The following is a 6000-nucleotide window of genomic DNA, read 5'->3' on the forward strand; positions in this document are numbered from 1 at the left end:
AAATGACAATCTGCTTTTCTCAACCCAAACCTGGTGGGAGAAGCGCCGAAAGGCTTGAATTTCCGTTAGGCTTCCACTGTCTGCCTCGTGCACCTGGAAGCAATCAGGAGTAACCTTATTACATAGAATAACAAGTACTATTTATACCACTGATCACACTTGCCTTACTTCTCTAATGGTGCCAAGATTCAGTTGCAAATTGCTTGTGTCACTTTCCCCATGCAACTACTAAGAAGGTGTTGCTGACCTGTCCAAGTGAATAAGAGGTGAAAGGTGGAAAACGGGAGAGCAGAAACGATAAAATGAGTATGTAACTACTAAAAAGCCCTGTAAAACCCCTGTGCACATGAGGCTGCACAGCTCTAGAATTTCATAAAATCAGACTGGCGTAAATAAGCTATGACAGCTCTTTTGAGACGCCTCTATTTTTTAAAACCAATAAAAAAATTACATTAACACCAAAGGTCAAGGGCATTGCCATCTCTGTAGTTACAGTGTGTTTATGGAGTGAGGCCTTTGCTATGTAAATGGTTGGCTATATTTCTACTTTAAGAAAACATAATCCAATTTTATGTAATTGACGGTTATTATTTATTTTACAATTTGATTATGAGTGATCTAGTAAATTTAGCTCAGGCCGTACCCAACTTCTATGTTTAGCTTTCAAAAAAATGTCTCATATTCATCTCAACACCCCCTCCCCCCCACACATCTCGCAGTTTCTATTTTCATGGCAAGACTGTAGCGCTTTGAAAACGGTCTGTCCCATCTTCATTCACAAATAAATGAATGCTGATACAGCACCATAACTCTCAATCCATCTCCCTTTGGGAATGTCTAGTCCACCAAGGCAAATTAGAGCTCACGTTCTCCCCTGAGAGAGCTTGCCCCATTTTACGACAATCACAACTGTACAACATGAGCCCTGATTTTCTTTTCAAAGTCTTCAAGGCTTGTTTCAAGAACAAATCTGAAATTTGTCAGGCCTTCGTTTGCAATATATTCTCAAAGTAAGGAGTTGAGTGAATCAAAACATTTCAATGCCAGACACATCTCCCCTTGGTGACTGGACTTCAGACTCGGCACACAAAGAGACTGAAGGAGAGGAAATTTGCTGAAGAGGTTGCACGAAGGATTATGTTGTGATTTTAATTGAAAGGATTGTGAAATCGGCCCTATTCAGCTCATGGCGTCTCACAGCTGGGGCACTGGGATGGAGGCCTACTTTAACGGCACACTGAATAACCACCCTCTCTACCCACAATCCACCTCAGTAGCCTGATCTGGCATGCCAGCGTCTCATTGGCTTGTCGTCTGATTTCAGTTAAAGACCCCCTCCCTGGCAACCCATTTGGTAGCGAAGAGAGAAAAATAGCACCAGCAATCACTTGGAGGAGCCAACCAATCACGTTATTCTCACCAACATGTGCGCTATAACCTCCCAATTTTACTAGAGAGAGGCACATTTGAAAAGACAAAAAGACGTAAAAAGAGACATGAAAAAAAATATGTTTAAGAGCAATGTAGCTTGATCCTCACAACTAGATGTAGTTAGAGAGACAGAAATAGAGAACATCAACAGAGATGTGGAGACGGGTTGAGAAAAGCATGGCTGCCACAAGACAAAAGGTTGTGCATATAATGCAAACAACACTGGAACTGAGACAGACCTGCATTTCCTGACTGAATGCACAAAGTTCAGTGAAATCCGAACACCAAATTAAACAGATATATCCAAAATTTGACAACATGTCAAGCAACGAAAACCTGCCCTATCTATTAGAGGAACACAAGAACAAGCATGTAGCATCGTGTGCGTGTTTGCTTGTCACAGTATGATGGGTTAGTGAGCATTGTGCCTTCTCTTCTCGTCTCTTCCACCTCAGTTAATTTACTTTCTTAACTATTTATTCCTGTTTTACTATTAATATTGTATTACTAGTACAATATTTCCTTTAACTTAATATTGTTTTGTCCTATTTATGTTTTATACAAATGTATAAATAGTCTTATTATACAAGTGTACCATTATTTGTCATGCCAATGAAGTACGCTGAAAAACAGAAAGAGAGAGAGAGAGAGAGAGAGAAAGAGAGAGAGAGATGTATGCTCTGAGAATGAGAAAGCAGTAATGCTGTGAAAGTGAGAAATAAACAGGTGAGGGAGATACAAACAATGAAGAATTATTAAAAAAAATGTATGATAAAGGACAATATGGCACTCATCACTTTTTTGGCACCTTTTGTCCTTGCACTAAGCAGGATATGTAGGTGTGCATATAACTGGAAAAAAGTATGTGACCGCAAAAAAATAATTTAAGATTTTTATTTATTTATTTTTATTTATTTTGTTTAATTATAGCGGGGGTACGGTTAGTCTGTATTAATTTTAACTAGCATTATATTAAAACAATAGAAGTCTATGAGATGTCCTCATTCAGCCAGCTAAGTAAACATGATTGTGTGTGAGAGAGAGGGAGAGAGAGAGGAAGAAAGAGAGACGGAGACGTGCCTCTGATGGGCCCGAAATCTGCCACAGGCATGAATGTCTTCTTGTTCAGATGGCCAATTATCACAAATGAGGCAACAATTAAATAATTAGCTAAAGCCCGATGTAACAGGCTCTAGTCACAATTAAGACAAAGATGCGACACAAAGCATGTGTAATTAAAAGAAGTTGGTAAAAACAAGGAAACATCTAAAAGCAATGACAAATATCATGCACCTACCAGAACAACATTATTGAAATGTATTTCTTAAATAAATTCATATTCTTTCTCTTATGTGCTAATAATTATAATAAAAAACGTATAATCAAATTCTTCTTTTTTTACACTTCCTATAGTATTTAGTACGTATGATTCTACAAAAGGACTGAAATTGCTGAAAGGACTGAAATGATTCTACATTAGGACTGAAATGGCTAAATAAACCACATAAAACAAGACTAAATCGATAGTAACAGAAGACAGAAGAAAAAGAAAAGAAAAAGCCGCTATTCTTCAAACTGTGCAGGGAATATCCTCATACCAGAGCAACCAGGTAAGTGGAGCTTTTAGATGTAAAAGCAGCATGTGTTTGTGCGACACAGAAACAGCATCTTGCTGCGACACAACAAATCTCCTTGGCTCAAGGATTTTGCACCTAGGTGTAAATTGGAGCCTGTTTCGGCCAAGAATAAACAGGTCTTTTCGTGTCGGGACCTGAGCACCGTACAAATCTGAATTCCATCTGTGTTAGTACAACTCAAAGCCCACTGCGTAAAGTGCGGGAGTTTGCGACAAGCATACATTTGCAACACAGAATGTAAACAGCAGATCATATCTGCTATAAAGACTCTTAGTGCCCCAGTATCTGCTCTCTAAAAGAAAGCGGGAAACAGAGAAACCAAAAGCGAGACAGGAGGGGGTGGGGCGGAGGGCACTGTGGACTCCTGCTGTGGAGAGCCAACTGTGCCCTCTAATGGCTGCATATCAGCTGAGCAGAAATAGAAACATAATGTATATTTCAGCAAGTTGACTTCCAAGCTGTTCTTTCAGATGTGTTCTTGCTATTGCTTCGGCGCCGAGACCCGTTTTGACTGTCAAAGCATTAAAAGCACATACCAAAAGTAGTTGAGAATGGAAAATGCAGCTGGTATTAAATCTATCATTGTAAATGCAAGCAGATTTCATGTTGCTGACGGGTTTTAAGAGGAGTCAAACAATATAAGACTGTTGTTACATATTTGAAAGAGCTCCAAGACGTATGTTCACTAGAAGTGCTCTCATGGGTATTGCACAATATCAGCACAGAGATTACAATTAATCAATACAAATAATAAAGAAGCTAAACCTTTGACCTGTATTACATGGGTTAATAAAAGTTAGTCACTCTTACCCTTGTGAAATCCCCCTTCACTTCCATGAAAACTGCACTTTCCCGCTGACAGCAGCAACATTATAAATATGAGCTGTTGTGTTTGTAAAAAAAAAAAAAAAAAAAAAGACTTTTGATAGATTAGTAATGAAAAATCCCTTAAGTAGGCTATGTACATCAAAGTTAAAGGTGAGCTCTGCTCAGATGAGAACAACTGATGTGGGAGGTGTACTGGCGATGGGACGATGGGATTGAGGGAGAAGCGTCAGAAGGGGTCAGCACCATTGTGCACATGTCAAACGGAGGGGGCCATCTCACCGAGGACGCCAGTCTTGCTGGGTTCTTGTTTAGGCTGCCAATCCACGGCTAAAGATGTTTAGATTGGATATGCGGGGGAGAGAATATTAGCTTTGGTCTTCACCCCACCTAAGGTGAGGAAACAAGGGAAGCGCAGCATTAACCCAAAACACCCAAACACTGGGAAGGAGAACCGCAGCGGCTGAGAGCGAGACAGTGGAGCTGCAGAAGAAAACCAGAGAAAAGATTTCGTGCCGGGGTGGAGGGATGGAGAAATGGGGGGGGACAGGGGGAGGGCTCACAAAGGAGCGGCACAGGGATGAAGACAGCCTTGAAGACACCTGAGAGACAGCGGCAGAGTGGAAAGCCACGGCTGATCTGTCAAAAGCAGCAAATGTGCTCTGACACGGGTCAATCCCTCCCCTGCCTCTATAGGTCAGAACCCCATCACCCTGGCAACCGTTCAGACTGTGTATCTATGGCAGCGAGTGAACCGATTCACACAGATAGATTTCAGCACTTCTCCTGAACTTCATTAAGCATTCAGACCTACAAATAAATAGACATGTTTGCATTTAAAAATTATACATGCAAACAGAAACACATGCACATAGACTTTACACATCTGAGCAATGAGGACAAATGCGTACACACATTTTTATCTCCACCTTTTCTTCTTGGTCACGTTCTCTTTGTCTTCAGGACAGTCCCAAGAAAAGCACACTGGTGACTATACCTTGATATATATTAAATCAAAAAAAAAAATATAGATAATAATTATTTATATTATATAATTGATTTATTCTTTTATATACAAGTTATTATTACAACAATACAAATATTATATATATACACACACTTTTTTTATTCAATGCTTTTTTTTCTACAAGATTAAAATGTTACTTTCAAAGATGTTATCTGTGCCCGCTCGCTCTAAATGAAGCCCCGCCCTGATACGGTACACTTCTCTTTCCCCCTTAAATGCACCGTAACACAAGCCAAAACAAGAACGAACAGCCTGCTCCACACCACACACACACACACACACACACACACACAAAAGACCTGCGTATACACACACATTGAGGGCATCTTCTTTCACAAGCTGCGGTTAGTATAATATTCTACTTTTGAATTTAGTTTTGTTGCATATTGGATGACTCAGATCAGCAAATTGTTCTAATGATAACAGAAATTAAACATCTTCAGGCAAAAACTTAAGGTCACATGGAATAATGAGACTCTTTGTATTCTGCTTGATGAAACATGAAAATAGTTTTGTAAACCCTGTTGTTAAAATCAAACATGCAACATCCAAGAGCTGCATACAGTTATTAAACCACTCTCGGAATGTTTTACGAAATTAAAATGAGTTTTTTTTTTTTTTTTTTTTTTCGTTTGTGTTGTTTTATTATTATTATCCCTACTTATTATGTAGCCCTACTTGACACATTCTTACAAAATAAATTCAAGTATTCAAAACAACACAGAATGTCATCTATGCAAATGGAAAAATTCTTTGGATGCATTCTTGTTGAAATAGCGTGTGGACTGCTTTAAAATAAAGTTGTTACATAAAAATTAATTACTTTTGCAAACCCGTCAGGTCATTTGACATTCTTTTAAATAATTGCTTCTAACTCAAATAAAATAAATATAAAAATAAATTAATAATAAATGAAAAGGTAAACTGAAAATAAGGGAAAAATGCATGGAAACATCTCTGGAATGCTGTGAATTATAACAAAATTATTTCAAATCATCCAGTTTGTAAAAACAAAACAAACAATATGCTGATAGCTGTGTATACAATGGTAGAGCTGAAATGTAAGAAGTGATTTTTTTT

The sequence above is a fragment of the Leuciscus leuciscus genome, assembly GCF_965113295.1.
Source record: "Leuciscus leuciscus genome assembly, chromosome: 3".
In the NCBI taxonomy this organism is placed as follows: Eukaryota; Metazoa; Chordata; class Actinopteri; order Cypriniformes; family Leuciscidae; genus Leuciscus; species Leuciscus leuciscus.